This window comes from Hipposideros armiger, unplaced genomic scaffold (assembly GCF_001890085.2).
Source record: "Hipposideros armiger isolate ML-2016 unplaced genomic scaffold, ASM189008v1 scaffold_72, whole genome shotgun sequence".
Classification (NCBI taxonomy): Eukaryota; Metazoa; Chordata; class Mammalia; order Chiroptera; family Hipposideridae; genus Hipposideros; species Hipposideros armiger.
This window is the reverse complement of record NW_017731422.1, coordinates 915,651-934,390: the sequence shown is the minus strand read 5'-3', so window position 1 is coordinate 934,390 and position 18,740 is coordinate 915,651. Positions and strand designations below refer to the sequence as shown.

At 41.9% G+C, this 18,740-nt stretch overlaps 1 pseudogene; it reads right to left on the bottom strand.

The window, feature by feature from the left end:
• Nucleotides 1-14,018: 14,018 nt before the first annotated feature.
• Nucleotides 14,019-14,652, bottom strand: LOC109382929 (40S ribosomal protein S8 pseudogene; annotated as a pseudogene).
• Between the last annotated feature and the right edge of the window lie 4,088 nt (nucleotides 14,653-18,740).

Below are 18,740 nucleotides of genomic sequence, written 5' to 3'. Positions count from 1 at the left end.
ACCTGGGGGGCGGGGGGAGTTACATGGCTTTTAATGACATAGCCTCAGAAAGTCACAAAGTCACCAGGTGTCACTTTTGCCACACTCTATTGGTCAAAACACTCACAAGCCCACACAGATTCAAGGAGAGGGAACCCTAGCTCTCAAGGGAGGAGTGGCAAAGAATTGGCAACTGTGTTGTCAAATCCTCAGGTACAGTGATTATGCTTTCTGAACATGGAGAGCCCATCTTCTAACAAAAGATTGTGGTGCTGCTTCCAGGGGAGAGAGGCAATCTAAGAGGTGAGATTCGGGCATTTTGAAAGTCTATGGAGACATTCGTTAAAAATAGGACTATCTTGGATAATCCTGGGGAAAGTATGGTTTTTCAGCAATTTGCCTTAAATTTTTATTTGCCACATTTGAGAAATGGGACCACCACCATGACTTGCTTTATAGCCAGAATGAGACTGCCCCAGCGGACACTAGGCCTTCACCCAGGAGCCCGTATGGGGGTGAACTAGACTTCACGTTTTTCCACGGACAGCAGAGGAAGTGTCAGTGCAAGCAAATCGTCCCAAGAGCCAAGCAGAGGGAGTCGCGGCCGCATTTTGAGAGGTGGTAAGGCCCCGCCCTCCAGCCGTCTCCCCACCTGTGTACATACCCAGAAGGAACATGGTTTGTGTTGAATCCAGACAGGAGTCTTTGAAGCCCTCAGAGATCTTCAGAGCAAAGTGCCGGGTGAGATGAGGGCAATTCAGGAGGCCGGAATGGAGGGAGGGAGGCGGATGTGCTCCAGTCCAGGCTGCCTTGAGGCTGCATACAGCTCTAGTGATGCCCCCAGTCATGCCTAGGCAGCCCAGCAGTGATGTGGTCTGGGGCAGGAAATGTGAATCAGCTTGCTGCCCACCTCCATCTCCTTGTGCTCCAGGAGTGGGTGGAGAATGAGAGAGTTTGGGGCGTGCTTTTTGAGGGACACTGTGTTAGAAGCCTGTATCATTAACCTGTTTCATTTTAGCCTCGCAACAACCCTATGAAGTAGGCATTATGATTCTTATTTTATACTTAGAAGACTGAGGCTCAGAGAGATTGAATGCCTTTTCTAAAGTCACACAGCAAATAAGCAACAGTGGAATTCCAAAGGGCCGGGTTCTTTTTGCTTTTTCAAAATAAGCATGGCCGCAGGGCAAAGAAACCATCCTCTCCTACCCCTTCCTTCCAGCCTTCACTCCATTCCACATTTTTTCCTTCACTCTAACCCACAAGATTTCCATCACCAGGCTTCTTGATGCTTGCAAAACCTAATCCCTTCGTTCCTAGGGCCAAGAAGGAGTTTTCTGCAAAACATATTTGAAGAAACGATGTCTTAGATCTGTGCTATCCAATGCAGTAGCCTCCAGCCACATAGGACTGTTTAAATAAAATGAAACAAAATTAATAAAATTGAATAAAATTAAAATGCAGTTCCCCAGTCATACTAGCCACATTTCAAGCACTGAATAACCACATGTGACTAATAGTTGCTGATTTTGATGGTGCAAGTATAAAATACTTGCATTATCGTGGGAAGTTCTGTTGGATGGTGCAGCTTTAGAGAATAAGCATGTTTTTATCACTACCACTATTGCTAGGTTTGTAAATTCTTTTAATGGTACTTGAGGTGTGTATTTTCTCCAAATCTTTCTCAGAGGTAAAATAATAGATTATATTTTTACAGTACTATCTAGCTTGCAAACTGCATTCACATACTTGATCTTATTCAGTGCAATAGCCTTGCAAAGTAGGTGGGTAATGATGTTATAGGTAAAGTGATAAAGGTTCAGAGAGGCTAAGCAACTAGGCCAAGATTCTAAAAACTGTAAGTAAATGGTAGAGCCAGGATTTAAACACAGGTTCTCTCATTTTGCACTTTCCACAGGGAGAATTTGTATATACAACGCCTGAAATTATCCGTAGGCAAAATTATTAAATCAAAAGTAATTTACCAGTGTTCTTATGGGGGGAATTTGCTTGTCAATTTTTCTTGTTTAGATCATCAGATTTTCCATTAGGTCTTGCCACTAACAAATATGTTGGTTTTCTTTCCAAAATTGCCAGCAGCATTTATAATTATTTTATCATAAAAGCACAGTTTACCTAGGTATATATTTATTAATTGGGAAATTACCTTTTCAAATTAGTTTATGATGAGAATTATTATGTTTGTTGTCACTTAGACAAGTGGTAAATAAAAAAGAATCAATTAAAAAAAGTAACTTTCCAGAACTAAGTGTGCTATAAAATACATATACATGGAAAGGTAGCCAACAATACCTAGTCAGGCATGATATATAAAGAACAAGTCATTTATTCACTCATTTATTTATACAATATCAAAAGTGTACCACCCACTGTTCTAGACACTAGAGACAATAACAAAGTCAGATAAACAGTAACCCTATAATAAAATAAGTAACATAATGTCAAGCTGTGATAAGCAACAAAGTAGAAATGTATTCATCACATCACATAACAAAGTCAGATAAACAGTAACCCTATAATAAAATAAGTAACATAATGTCAAACTTTGCATAATAAACAAAAAGCAAAGAAGGGATAGATAGTAATGGAGTAGGTGGGGATACTGTTTTAGATAGGGTTGCTAGGAGAGATCTTTCTAAAGAAGTCATACTTGAATAGAAACCTGAAGAAAGTGAGCAAGCAAGCTCTAGTCCCAGGGAAAACTGTTTCAGCAATAGGAGTTGTAAGTGCAAAGGCCCTGAGGCAGGCACATGCTTTGTTTTTCTTCTTGCACTAACAGAAACCCATCTTATATTTATCTGCTGATACACTTACTGTTTCCGCAGTTATGCCCCTGCTTCACTCTATAACCATCAGAAGGCTCTTGTGGTCGGAATGTAGTGAGAGAGCTGGGGAGAGGTAGAAGGTGGGGCCAGGACCAGTTCACAGACCACCAGTAGTAGGCTATGAAGGCCTTTGGATTTTATGCTGAGGTGACGGGGGAAGCTGTAGGTGATGGTGGATGGAGGACACTAGGCTTTATTTGTTATTTTATTTTTATTTTTATTTTTGGTTAGGGTTAGGGATAAGGTTAGTGACAGGGTTAGGGTTAGGGACAGGTTTAGGGTAAGAATTAGGGTTAGGGTTAGGCTGAGGGACAGGGTTAGGGTTAGGGCTATGAACATGGTTAGGGTTAGGGTTAGGGACAAGGTTAGGGACAGGGTTAGGTTAGGTTTAGGTTTCTGTTTGTTATTTTATTTTTAAACCAACTTTCTATGGTGAACATTTTCAGAGCTTCAGAAAAGTTGAAAGACTTTTACAATAAATACTCTTCACCTAGATTATTCACCAATTAACATTTCACCACATCTATTCCCTCTCTCTTTTCTCAACCATTTTAAAGTAACTTGCAGATATCATGTGACTTCCCACCTAAATACTTCATCATGTATATCCAAAATACAATGGTCACATCTAGGAAACTTTGATATCGTAATATTATCTCTATTTAAATATTAAAACACTATGTTACTATATAAAATAAATGGTACATATACTGAATAGTAATATATTAAATTTCTCAAATATTCCCAATAATATTCTTTGCAGCTTAAAAAGAATTGTAGACTTTTTTTCATTATCAAATATCAAAAAATAGAGATAATATATGTTTCTCAAACAATTGGTAGTCTAACATTGATTATTTTAGATCGTGATATTACAGCATTCATTGGTGTGTAAATTATTTCATATGGGGAAAGGTTCTGATCTGTACCTATGGTTCTTATTGAAAATAAAACTGGATGTACGTTTCTGTGATGTGATGAATACATTTCTACTTTGTTCTGAAACATTTGCCAAACTAAATACTGCAACACTGTATAACATTTAAAATGTTAAAGGACTTTTGAGCATTAGAAGCAGACTATGTCCTGCAATTCTAAAGCAGCAGCATATGTTGTTGCTTGTAGAAAGCCTAGCGATAACTTTTGGACTAACTTCCATGGTGCCCTATTTCCTTAGCACTACCATGGTACCCCACTGTATAATAAACAATCAGACATTTGTTAACTCTTGCTACAAATGTTAATCCCTAACCACTTTTTATATGTTTTAAACTTTTGAAATTCAAATGTACCTGCCATAACATAAAATAAACATTACACTGTATCCAACACACTCCCCCCAACATTCTAGGATTCAATCAAGGATCACGTATTGCATTAGCTGCCATACCTCTTAGTCTAAGTTAAAATAGTTCTCTGCAGACAGCTCGGTAGGAGCAAAAGCTTGAATATCTGAGAAGTAAGAGGAACTTTCTAGGAGGAGCTGGGGCAGGGAGAAAAAGGAGATGGGTTTGAGAAGAGCTACTGGAGCCAGAGAAGGGAGACTTTAGGTGCAAAGCTAGTGATTTGGTGCCACAGAAAGCCATTGAAAGTTCTTGACAGTGAGCCAATAAAAGTAGTATTTTAGGATGGTTCATCTGGCTACTGAATGCATACTGGATTCAAGTTAGGAATGCCTTTGTGGTAGAAATGTGTAAAATGGTGACTTTTTGCCTCAGTCCTCATCCTTTCCCATCCCCACCCATTCCTTCTTCCTTCTTCTGGTTTCCAAAGCAAAGGTATTATTTCCTGTTCTCCTCCTCCGCTTCTGGTTTTACCTCAACCCTCTGTTTCTCTTCCTCTTATTTCTTTCTGACTTCCCTCTGCTACTCTTTCCCTCAGATCCTTCACCTACAAAGTAAAGCTGAGTGAGAGGGAAATAAGGAAATTGGGGTTCTTATCAGGAAGGAGGAGGCTCTACAGTACAACAGGAAGCGAAATTCCTGGACCCACGAAGTTGGTAGTTTGCAGTTTTAACACAGCTTCCTGCCTCTGCAAAGTTCTCCCTACTGTTCCTATAGGCTCTCTCCCATGGCCAGAAATTTAGAGAGTAAGAAAGGTTCAGACTTAGATGTCGTCCTCCTCAGCATGGAACCGTGGTCCCCCTGTATCCTTCCTGGACTACCAGTGCTTCCAAGTGACAGTTCCTTCACGGGTTAAAGAAATACTGGCTACCACTTTTGAGGGCAGTGCAGGAGGGAAAGTCTGGTCAACAAGTGGGGTCCTAGGTGGGCATGATAAACAGAACCTTCCAGGATAGCCCTTACCTGTGTGGTCTGGTCCTCAGAAGTGGCCCGGGCTGGGAAGATAGCCCTGGCTGGTGGGGGACAACGTGGCAAGTGAGTCTTGAGCAGGTGGGATTTGTGGGAGCCTCTCAAAGACTACCAGATAAGCTGGCTACTCTGCTGTTTCTCATTATGATACTTGCTCTTGCAAATGCTGTAAATGTTTCATCACTGGCTCTCCTAAAAAGGAGAAACAGAAGGAGAAAACAAAAGCGCTTATTTGTAGTTTGCCATTTCTGTGGTATGAATACTCACACCATGGTCAAGTTCAAGCTACCAGTAAGACGTCACCAAAACCAGAGTTGAGAAGTGATGCCCCACACAGTTGGTTCTCATATGCTGGTGTGAACTGGCTCTCCTTGTCTTCCTGCCTTGGCAAAGTGCCTGGGGACCTTCTTTAGGGGATCTCTGGAGATCCTGGAGCCCCCTTTATACTTTTTGAGCCCCAATAGAAACCACAAATGCATTTGGGAACAGCTGTGCTTTGGGTCTATGTTGCTGAAATTGGAGGGCTTGTTTCAGGTTTGATAATTCCACCACAAGCTCTTCTGTTCATTGAAATTTGAGTGCTGGTCACCATTATAAATGCTCACTGGGTCTGCACTCTGAAGGGAGAGCCCTGATTATAAGCTTCAGCAATACGATAAAAAAGAATTAGTTAAATACAAAGGTAAAGGGGAAGACCTGGCTTATGGTAAAAGTTCTTGTGCTTGGTAAGGGCTACCCGCAGAAATCATTTCCCTGAGAAAACTTGGTAGAATATTGGCTAGTGCAAGGCTTTAAATTAGGTGGAATTGATTGGACTCTTTCATTGACCTTGGGCAATTGTGACCCTTTTTGAACTCGGTTCTCATATCTCCATGTAAGGTCATGGTGAAAGTTACATCAGATAATGTACATAAAGTACACAATGCATGAAAATACATACACGGTGCCCAGCATAGTGTCTGGCCCAGAATAGGTACTTAATTCTTGACACCTCCATTGTAAAGAGCAATGGCCGTGGTTGTACAAGGAGGCCACCCTTAAGCCATCCTCATCCGGAGAACCCAAGAGAAGCCACACTGGGAAAGGTGGATGGAGGAAGACCCGTCGTGACAGATGCTGGAAGGACAGAGGACGAGATGGAACAGTGAGCAAATTCAGCAGCTGAGAGACCATAACAGCTGTGGAATCAGGGCCTCATTAGTCACAACTGCTCCAGCTGGTGGCTTTGGCTTCCTTCTTAACCAAATGGTGGTGGTAGTAGCACCAGATGCTTGGTTCCTGAGGGGACATTGAGGAGGAAAGTCTCCATAAGTTGCTTAGTTTGCTAAGCAAAAAATAAATTAAGAACCCTATGTATAGCATGGGTAGTAATTAGCTCTATACCAATTGGAGGGAATTTCCTATAATCTTAGAGTCTGTAGGTGCTAATCATGGTTTAGGCACTATCTTCAATATTCTGTGATTGAAATTGAATTGATATAGGAGCTGCATGTTGACTTAGAATGAAATATGACATTTCGTAAGGCAAGCGAAACAGGAAGAGCAGATGAAGGACTAGAGAAAGCCAAGAAGGTTAAGCAGGAAAATTTCCCTTGAACCACAAGCCAGGGAAGGTTAGGTCTGAAATGCCCAAAGAGCTGAGCACCAAAGAGTCTGAGTGTTACATTAGGAGCCAGCTAGTAACACAAGCAATGAGGCTGTGGACCTGGTGGTAAGGGACATCCATGAGTAATGGAAGCAGGTGGCCTCGAAACAAAAACACCTTTCCTTCCCATATATTCCTGGGTAATCTAGTGTGTCTGGGACCAGGACAAACTTGAAGCTGAGCTATCTGGACACGTCCCATAGCGTACCCCTTGGGACGTGCCAGCTGGACACTGAGCACACACCTTCCCACTGAGTTACAATATCCTGCTGGTTCACAACACCTCCAAGTGCACCTTGGACATACGAGATGCTCAGGGAGTTTTGGTCCTTCATAATGAAGGATATGGACATGAAGATGGGAGGGGCATGGAGAAACCAAACGTGTAGAAAAATACTCTTCTTAACTCAGATAGACTGGGGAGTTCCTGAGCATCAGCTGTAGACAAGTAATAAGGGAGAGCCAACGGGTTAAGAGGGAAGAGGAGAAGTCATGCACGGTGAGTGAGAAAGCCTGCTTATTCGGTCTGGGAGGCCACATTCCCTGTCAGGGTCCTGGGCTCTTAGCCCTGGCTCACCTTGCTAACTAGCGCCAAGTCCCCTCATAGTCTTGAGGCTGTAGTTTCCATATTAATAAAATGGTGCTGGTGGTAGCCACAGCGTTTTCCAAGTTCCTGTCTAGTCCCCTTATTTTCCCAGGGCTGGTGCTGAGGCTGGCTTCTGAGGAGCGCAGGGGTGGACTGGGGTCCAAAGTAGCCAATTGTTAATGTGGATGGGATCCAGTAACATCACTACTCTCATCATCCAATGTTTGCCCTTCTCTTGTTAGATCCCATGGAGAACGGTCCTAGTCTGGGACAGTCAATGCATGGCATTCACATTCTGTGTGCCACACCAGATGCCAGTGGCATATATTGCTAATTGATTCTTGGTTTCCCACTGCATCTGGATTAGGTGTCAGGATGCTTAATGGCATTGCAGGTGGCATTGAAGTGAGCGCCATGGCTGGACATGGTGGCCATGCTCTTATTCTTGGAATGGACAAAGGGGACTTTGAGAAGAGTTTAGCTTGGGAAGGACTCCTGAGGCTTAGCGACCATCTAGGACCCTCAAAGATAGCTTTTCCTGCCTGGTAAAAGTATGGAACACTTAACCCATTTGTCGATTGACTCCTTTACAGGTCCAGTCATTCCAGTTACAGTGTTGCCTAACTAGTAACATGGAAATAATAATACCCGCCCTACCTTCCTTTTAGGATTTCAGGAAAATGCTTGGAAAAATACCAAGTGCCATGCAACTATAACATTATTAATAATGTTGCTATTACACATTTTGATTGATGAGATTTTGATAAAGGGAAAGGCTGCTCCCTTCTCTCCGCCACAAGACCTGTTCCCCAAAGTACATCTCAGTCCACACTCCAAAGACATTTCTTGGAACCACATCTTAGTGCGGTTCACCCAATGAAAAGCTCCTCTGGCTCCAAGTGGGCATGGAAGTTCATCACAACATTTGCCATCAATAAAAAACCAATTCTTTCCATATGAAAAGCATTACAGCTGTCGAATGGTTATTGAGTGATGATACCTGAATAATGGGGAAACAGGGAAATGTACAAAAGGAAACTTCACAGGGACGCCACATTGTAAAGATAGAAATGCCAATATCAGAGGGAATTAGTTAAGCCGAGTGGAGCACTTTTGTCTTCACCAAGAAGGAAAGAGGAAAGATGAGGGAGCAGGAGAGACGGGAGGTGGAGGAAAGCAACAGGTAACAATGAGACAATCAGCGCTACCTAGTAGGTGAGTCACATATGAGGGTGACAGAGAGTAACCATGACAGCCCACAGATGACGGCTGAATTATGGCTAGCCCTCTCAGTCCAGGAATTTGTCAAAAGTTATCTTCTGGAAAGTTCTGTCACAACAGTCTTTGCCTTTATCATTAGAGCTCCCTTGGCTGTACAGGACCCCTGGAGCTCATCTGAGCCACAGCCATGCCTGATGGTTGGGAAACTAGACCAGGACACCATGTCAGCCATCTTTGAGGCCCCCTAGAGAAGGTCAGTCTCTTTCAGAAACCCATCCCGCTGCCCAAGAGCCTTCCTGGCCAGGCCACCTTGCCCACTCAATGCAGCTCTCCCCTTTGTCATACACCCACCTTCTGGTTCTGCCCGCATGCTCACATGCTACCATTCACCCCGTGGCCCTTCCTGGATGACCAGAAGGAATGGTGATGGGTAAAGAATGCTGGTCTGAGGGAGAGCTGGGGTTGAGCATGGCTTTATCCACTGTCTGGTGGGTGTGGGGCAAGCTTCTTAGCTTTTAAGCCTCAGTTATTTCATCAGTTCAGTGGGAATGATCCCTCTCTCATGGTTCAGGGTGAGGAGCAGATGGAGTCAAATGGTGACTGTTCTGTGTAAAGAGCTATACATTCGTGAGGTAGGGTGACCATACTCCTGGTTTGATGGGACAGTCTCTGTTTAGGACATTGTCCTGATGAAATCAGTAATGGGGCCCCATTTGATTCTTAAACATGTCCTAGTTTGGGTGATGCATTTTATCACCCTGAGCACTGTAATTACTGACATGATGGAAATCTGGAGGGACTAAATGAGGCTGGGAATTTCCCTGAAAGACCCCTGGATCCTCAAAATCTGTGTCCCTTCCTCTTCTGTTGCAGAGCAGACCTTCATGTCTGTCAGTACTGACTCACTTTCAAAATAAAAATTCTTCAGTTAGTCCATTAACAGAAATAACAGCCCTGTTTTAATTTCAGCAACGGCCTTGGGATGAAAAGACTACTAATTACTCTAATTAACCAAGCACATTAAGTGCACATGTGCAAACGAATATTAAAATACCATCAATCTTGGTTCTGAAGTTCTTGAGATGCTGGAATGCATAAACATTTAGTGGAAGAAATTGTGACTCCAGAGAAAACGCAAACAAAGCAGCCTGTTTGTTTGTGCGACTGCCTACTTGTGGAGAAACAACCAAGAGATGCAGCGAGACATGAGGGTGTCTTCCCAGTTTATGTTTCCAATTATTGTCCAGAGGAGACAGAACAAAGAAGCTCCTATTTATAGCTAAAGTCTAAGTAAGGGAGGGGGCAGTGTATAAAGAGGCTTAATCATGAGAAAACACAATCCACTATTGGCATTAATAAAATAAAATTGTTTATCGAAAGAACAAACTGTCTTCAGGGAAAATAAATAACTCCTGCCTTATCCTGACTCCATGTACAAGAGTCTCTAAAATGACTTTAGTACCAGTGATGAGAACCAGGGTCGGAGTCGGCTAAATCCACTGGGGCAGACAGGCCTTGGTGGTGGAAACCAGGACTGGAATGGGACAGGCACCAAAGCTTCAGGACTAGGACGTGCCTCTGTACCTGTAATCAGGGAAGCCATGTTTCTTTGAGCTCACCACTAACCCTGGGGTCATTTCTCAGGGCTCCCTGCTTCCATAGGAAGTGCTATGAGGAAATAGGGGATGACCGTCAAGGACAAAGGTAGCTACTTGGAAACAATTCTGGTTAATAACGTACAAATGGCCTCACAGCTCAGAATCCCGTCTTGTTTGGGAACAGACAAAATGTTGGCGAGGCATCCTCCTGAGCATGCAAGAGCTGCTCTCTCAGGCTTAGGGGAGGATGCCTGCCTTGCATGACAGTCTACACTCCCTACTTCCCACCTCCCTTCCCCTTCCCCTCTCATTCACTCATTCCTTCACTTTTCATTATTTAGTCAACAAATACTCTGAGATTTTTTAGAATGAAAATAATTTTTGACTTGTGCTCAATGCTGTGGTAAAGGGGCACAGTTTCTTGCCTCAAAGATCTTATAATCTCATGCAGAGACAAGACTTCCCCTCCTGACATTTTTATTTTACTCACAGATATCATGATTTCCTTAATCACCCAGGTATATATTTTCTGGATTCATGAAGATTCCATGTTTCATTTCTGCTATTCAGTCCTGGTGGTTTTACCTTTCCTTTATTTTTCCTGTATCTTTTTTTTTTTTAATTGGGGAACAGGGTGTTTTTCCAGGACCCATCCGCTCCAAGTCAAGTAGTTGTTTCAATCTTGTTGTGGAGGGTGCAACTCAGTGGCCCATGAGGGGATCGAACTGGCAACCTTGGTGTTATGAGCACTGCACTCTAACCAACTGAGCTAACCAGCTGCCTCTCCTATATCTTTTTTCCCCTTTACATTCCACCAGCATGTCTACAGAAATAGAAGGGCTTTCTTTACCTTTTCTTCTCAAAAATTAATTTTTAAAAATAAGTATTAAATTAGTACATTTGCCAAGCACCGTGCCAAGCAATTTCCAAGTCATCATCCCTTTTAGCCCTCTGAACAAACCTTGAGAAGTCTGTTACTGCCACCCCATTATACAGATGAGGAACTAGAGCTCAGCGAGACTAAGTGACTTGCTTAGGTCATGCAAATGGAGTTCTAGAGGGCCTGAGAAATGACCAATGTGGATACGATTCTGGAGGTACCAAAATGACAATAAAGGTGCTTCCATTATCAGGTATTTGGTTCCTTGCCTTTTGGAGCTTAGGATCTTGTATCTAACCACTGGGTAATGTGGCTCCAGGAAGAGGATGTCCTAGGGCACAGAGGGTGCCCCTGCCAGCCCCATGCTGGGACCCATGTCCTCTTTAAGGCACTGCCCTCTCCCTCCAAACAATTTATCTGAAATTCCAAGGTCAACCCAGATTCTCTAGTATGGTGAGTGCTCTGGGTTTAGAGAAGGAAGGTCTTTGGAGAATATGCAAATGAGGTGTTTTTTGTTTTTTTTTTAAATCCTAATCAAATTGGCTTGTGTTTTTGGTGCTTCATTCTCTGCTATGGCAAATTACTTCAAGGAAAGATATCAAGCCAGTGGGCTTGTAACCCTCCAGAATGTCCAATAAGGAGTCTTTTGCTCTCCAAATAGAGATTCCATGGACCTGGCTCAGGCTAGAAATGAATCCTTCTTCCGGAGTAGACTAAAACAGGCATTGTTATCGTCATTTATTAAGTAATTTTTGCCTCTTGCTTCATACTTAAAAGCTCAATTGCTCTTACTACCCCTCATCTGCAGGAACAAGAACAGTCAAGAGATTCTATCACTTTTTTCCTTTTAGAGTTATCCTTTCCTTCCATCCCACATTTATCACAATGGTCCAGGCAATCACTTGTTCCAAATTATTTCTCTGATTCTAGTCTTTGTTTCTTGATCGTTCAATCCATCTTGCAATCTACTCCCCAAATATTACTCCATTCCCAAGTCCTTCTTGACTACACTATCCCATTGCCAAGTTTTGAGCTTTCTTAATTACAAAAATAACACTTAACCAATGTCCCCAAATTCAAACAACACAGAAGTGTATAAAGGATAATCTCATCTATTATCTATCTATCTATCTATCTATCTATCTATCTATCTATCTATCTATCATCTATCATCTATCTATTTATTTTTAAGCCAGAGGATTATCTCCTCTATTTTCAGATACTTTTTTTTAATCTTTAAAACGTTTATCAATATAATTCATGCATATACTAAATAAAAATTCACTCAAACAACAACAGGAGAAGTCTTGAAAAACAATCGTCTCCTGCCCCATGCTTCTCACCAGCAGAACTGGTGAATCAAAGTCAAGTGGCTCAGCCAATCACGTAGGACCTCACGGGACATGGTGCTGCTTGGGTTACTTTCTGAGTCCTATTTCTTCTCAACTTGGACCAACCATTCCATCCAGGTCAGAATCTAGTCTGATAGTGTTTGTCTTTTAACTGGAAAGTTTAACCCATTTACATCATTAGTAATCATTGAACTATTTGGATTCATTTCTACCATCTTGTTTTGTACCTTCTAATAATATTTATTCTTTTTGTTTTTCTGTTTTGTTTTCTTTTTTTCTCTTTTGCTTCCTTGTTTTGAAATGATTGGTTCTAGCCCCCCAATTCCAATTCCTCCCCCCCGTATTCCAGTTCCTTTAGTGGTCACCTTAGAAATTTTAATATGTATAATTAACATAGTAGAATTGAAAGTTAATCAATATAGTTAAACTTTTTTTGAATAATAAGAGAAACAAACACTTTGATTCTAATTACTCATTTCCAAATTTTATGTGCACTTATCCAGGATTTTGAGTCTCTCTTGATTTTTAAAAACTCATAAATTAGACATTATGAATGTCCTATATCATCAATTTTTATTTATTTGTTTTTCAATTTATTATATTTTACTTTATACATATTTTTATTAAAATATAGCTAACATACAATATTATATTAGTTTCAGGTGTCCACCATATTTATTCAACATTTATATACCCAAGGAAGTAACCACCATGATAGTCCAGCAGCCATCTGACACCATACCACGCTGTCACAATATTATTGACCATATTCTCTATGCTGTACATTGAATCCCCATGACTTGTTTGTTTTATACCTGGAAATTTGGACCTCTTATTCCCCTTCACTTTTTCCCCCTTTTTAATTTTTCAATTACAGTTAACATTCAATATTATTTTATATTAATTTCAGGTGTACAGAATAGTGGTTAGACAGTTGTATAATTTAAGAAATGATCTTCCTGATTAGCCTAGTACCCACCAGTCACTATACATAGTTGTTCTCATATTATTGACTATATTCCCTATGCTTTACTTTATATCCCCATGACTATTTTGTAACTATCAGTTTGTACTTCTTAATCACTTTACCTTTTTCATCCTGCCCCTCAACACCCTCTCATCTATCACCCCATCAAATGTAGTACCAATATGACACCATACAGTTATTACAATATTATTGATTATATTCCTTACGCTATATCCTGAATCCCCATGACTACTTTGTAACAACCAATTTGTACTTAATTCTTTCACCCTTTTCACTTACCCCCAATCCCCCTCCCATCTGGCAACCATCAACTATGTTCTCTGTATCTATGAGTTTGTTTCTGTTTTGTTTGTTTATTTTGTTCTTTACATTCCACATGTAAGCGAAATCACATTTTATGTGTTTTTCTCTGTCTGACCCTCCACTCAGCACAATTCCCTCCAGGTCCATCCATGCCCTGGCAGATGGCAAGAGCCCATTCCCTTCCCTGACTGAGCAATATGCCATTGTATATATACGTACAGCCTCCTCTGTATTCATTCTTTTTTTTTTTTTTTTTACAGAACACAAAACACCTTTATAACATGGACTAAGCTAGGAGGGATGATAATTTATTTGCCTTTACAGGCCTTGATTTTCCTCAGATAGAATTCCAGCTCCTTGCCCTCTAGCACAGAGCCATCTGCTCGGCCACACTGGCCTGGTCTTGAAGCGATGCAAGCAAGAAGCTTGCCCTGCTGGAACTGCTCCTCTAGAAGACTGCTGATTTTGGCATTCTTTTTGCTTTCATCGTATTTCTTCTGAATTTTCTTTGATCGCATTTTGTTTACAATCTCTTCCTCCTCGGGAGTCAGCTTGGCCCCCTTCTTGCGGCCCAGGGCAGTGCATAGCGGGACTCATACCACTGTCGGTATGGTGTGCTGTCAATGAGCACGATGCAGTTCTTTACTAGATAGAGTCTTGGTGCGGACCACCAGTTCGTTGTTGGATGCATTGTAGACCACATCAATAATCCTTGTTTTGCGTGTACAACACTGGGAGCCCCAGGAGAAGTTCCCCACATCCAGACTCGCTGCACGGTACTTCTTGCTGCCTCCACGCACACGGACTGTGTGTATGCGGTGCGGGCCAATCTTAGTGTTGGCAGCAGGGCGTCTCAGCTCATATTTTCGCTTCTTGTGGGAGGTCTTTCTTTTGCCCCCACATCTTGCGGTGCTTGTGCCAGTTGTCCTGAGAGATACCCATGGCTTAGCTCCGATTGGAAAGATGAAACACAGAGTCACGGTCCGTTTGTAAAACAAAGACCCACCCTCTGTATTCATTCTTTCATTTACAGACACCCAGGCTGCCTCCACATCCTGGCCATTATAAACAATGCTCTAATGAACATATGAATACACACGTCTGCTGGAAGTAGCCTTTAGGTTTCTTCCCATAAATTCCCTGAAGTGGGATTACTGGGTCCTTCTTTGTCTCTTGTTATAGCCTTTGTTTTAAAGTCTATTTTGTCTGGTATAAATATTGCCACTCCAACTTTTTTTGTTGTTGTTCTTTTCATTTCCATTTTCATGGAGTAATCTTTTTCCATCCCTTTACACTCAGTGTGTGTCTTTCAATCTGAAGTGAGCCTCTTGTAGGCAGCATATGTAAGGGTCTTATTCATTCAGCCATTCTATGTCTTTTGAGGGGAGCACTTAATCCACTTACATTGAAAGTAATTGTTGATAGATATGTAGCTATTCCATTTTATTATTCATAATTTTGATCTTTTCCCCCCAATATTAAAGCAGTCCGTTTAACACTGCTTGTATTAATAGTACTGGTTTGGTGGTGATGAACTCCTTTAGCTTTTTCTTGTCTGGAAAGCTCTTTATCTGTCCTTTGATTTTCAACTATAGCTTTGTTGTGTAGAGTAATCTTGGTTGTAGGTCCTTGCTTTTCATCACGTTGAATATTTTGTGCCAATCCCTTCTAGCCTGGAAAGTTTCTGTTGAAAAACCAGCTGACAATCTTATGGGAGCTCCTATATAAGTTACTAGTTGCCTTTCTCTTGCTGCTTCTAGGATTCTCTTTGTCTTTAACCTTTGCCATTCTAATTATAAAGTGTCTTGGTGTGGGCCTGTTTGGATTCATCTTGTTTGGGATTCTGTGTGCTTTGTGGACCTATATGTCTATTTCTTTCTCCAGGTTAGAAAAGTTTTCAGTCATTATTTCTTCAAATAGGTTCTCAATCCCTTGCTTTCTCTCTTCTCCTTCTGGTGCCCCTATGATGGGAATGTTGTTATGCTTCATGTTGTCCCAGAAGTCTTTTAAACTATCCTCATTTTTTTTTATTCTTTTTTCTTTTTGCTATTCCAATTAAGTGTTTTCTGCTACCTTGTCTTCCAAATTGCTGATTTGATCCTCTACCTCATCTAGTCTGCTGATGATTTCTTCTAGTGCATTCTTCATTTCAGTTATTGTATTTTTCACTTCTGTTTGGTTCTTTTTTATGGTTTTTATATCCTTTTTTATGTTTTCTATCTTTTTGTTGAAGTTCTCACTAAGTTCCTTGAGCATCCTTATAACCATTGTTTTGAACTCTGTCTCTGGTAGGTTGCTTGCTTCCATTTTGTTTAGTTCTTTTTCTGGAGTTTTCCCCTGTTCTTTCATTTGGAATGTATTTCTGTTTTCTGATTTTGGCTGCCTCTCTGTGTTTGTTTCTATACATTAGGTAAATATGTTATGTCCCCCAATTTTGGCCATGTGGCCTTATGTAGTAGGTGCCCTGTGGGGCCCAGTGGCACCATTTCCCTGGTCATTTGCACTGGGAGCTCCAGAAGTGTCCCTTGTGTGGGTTGTGTGTGCCCTCCTGTTATAGTTGAGCCTTGGTTGCTATTGGCACATCAGTGGGTGGGATTGACCCTCAGGGTTACTGGCTATGGGGTTCCATAGCTACAGGCTGCTGTGCAGAAGCCTTACCCCACTGAGTGGGATTCTCCCCAGCAAGTTCTGATGCCTGTTGAGACCACCCTTTGGGTGTGTCACTTGTGGAGTTAATTGGGCTATGCTCTGCTGTGATCTGAAGTTAACCTCCAAGTATGTTGGTTCTAGGGCCTCTTGGGAGGGGCTATGGTGCAGGCCTAGGCCAGCCATTGCCTGTGACTGTCTGGGGACTACCTGGTAAGAGTTACAAAGTGATCCACTGTTGTTCAATGCTTGTGCAAACCCCAGCATGGTAGAGGCCACGCTGCAAACTGAGGACATTTGCCACCAGTACGGGGCCTGGGGTAGCTCCGCAAAATGTCAGCATGCCCCAAGGCCTGATGCCACCTGCTGCCTCCCTTAAGGTTCAGCCATAATAAAGCCTCATGCAGTATGCAAGTTGAGTCAGGCGGGGTTTCAGGGAGTCACTAGAGAGTGAAGAGTTGTGGTCACCAGGTTAATGTAAATTCTGGTTTGGTGCCAGTGCTGAGCCTAACGCTACTCAGCAAAAGCCTCAGAGCACACTGAGGCCAGTTGCTGCCAGCCGGGGGCCTGTGAACTCTGATAGTTTTCCAAGAAAAAGTGCAATGTGCATGGGCTGGCTGCTTGCAAGAAAGTCTCAGGCATTGGGGGAGTTGAGTAGGGCAGGGTCCCAGTGAGTCAGCAGCTCAGAGCTGTGGAGCTCACCAAACCAATCAGAATCAGATTTGGCCATAAGCATAGGGGGACAGCTCAATACAGGAAAGGTGGTGCCTGCCTGCCAGCTGCCCCAGGGGAAGGACTCCACACAGAAAATGCTGACTCTCCTCCAATCCTCGTCTGGAAGCCACATAAGTCAGCTGGTCCCCCATATGTCTCTGACGCCTCGTGAGTCACTATCTCTCTGCCAGAGCCCAAGGTGAGTGCCTGTGAGTGAGAGCATCTATGTGGCAGCCAAGAGGATGCCTGGGTTTTCCGCCGCCTTTCCTCCCACCTGGATGGCCGGAATCCCCACTGTTTGTCACAGCCAGTTGTTGTGGGGGCTCCTCTTTCTGGCACTAGTACTGGGGCTGGGGAGTCTGATGTGGGGCTGGGGTCCCTGGCTCCTTGTAGGGGTCGGGGGGACTCTCCACAGCTGAGATATTCCTCCTGATTCTCAACCACCACATGGAGGTTTGGGGCCCGTTCTGCATCTCCACCCCTCCTACTAGTCTCGACATGGCTTCTTTGTAACTTGACTAATAAAACTTCTGTTCAGCTAGACTTCAGATTGTTCTCCAGGTTGATTGTTCTTTAATTAGATATAATGTTAATTTTTTCATAGAAGGAAGCAGGCACAGTGTTTATCTAGTCCACCATCTTGGATCTCCCTCATCATCAATTTCTGTTAGATTTAACCACATGTTTACTTTTATCTTTGCTCACTGACCCTCTTGTATTTCAGACCTGCCTTCTGGCATTATTTCCTTCTTTCTAAATTACATGTCCTCTAGAAGTTCCTACAGTGAGAGTGTTCTGTTAGTAAATCCTCTCAGTGTGCTAGTTTGAAATAGTTTTCTTGTGCCCCCACCGCCCCATTTTTGTGAAATAGCTTTTCTTGTTTAGAATTCAAAACTGAGAGTCATTGATACTAGTTGACTGGTATTAATGCATCTGATTTTCCTTGTTGTTTTTGAGAATTTAGCTGTCAGCTTGTCATTCTTTTCCAGATAATCTGCTTGTTCTCTCTGATTGCTTTTAAGGTCTCCTTTTTGTGTATATTTTCACTTTGATATGTCTAGGAATGGACTTCTTTTTATAATCCTGCTTGGGGCTCTCTGGGCTTTCACAATTCATGCACTGTTGTCTTTCATTAATTCTGGAGAATCTCAGCCATTATCTCTTCCAATGGTGCTTGATTGTTTCCTATACAATATTCTCACCCTATTCTCCCGGTTTCCTAAACATTTTTGTATTTCCTATTTATTGCTTTCCCCCCATCTTCTATTACAGTCTGTGTAATCTCTTTAATATTCCAGTTCATCTATTTTCTCTTTCAGCCTAGTCATTGAAATTTTAATTTTATTTATCATGTTTTTATTTGTAGAATTTCTACTTGGTCATTTAAAAAATCTGACCAGTTATAATGGTCTCTCTTTTTTTGCTATACTTTCAATCTTGTCATATTTTTGAACATATTAATCACACTAATTTTATATTCTATGTTTGATTAGTCCCAGTATCTGTGGTCTCTGAAGATCTGATTCTAGATTTTCTAGTTTCAGCCGACTCTCACTCAGGGTGGCTTATTTCCTTGTGCGTTTATTGATTTTTTTAAAAAAGAAAAATATTTTCTTTTCCTTGTCATTTAATGTGTAGGAATTCACCGAGGCCTCATTTAAAAGTATTTT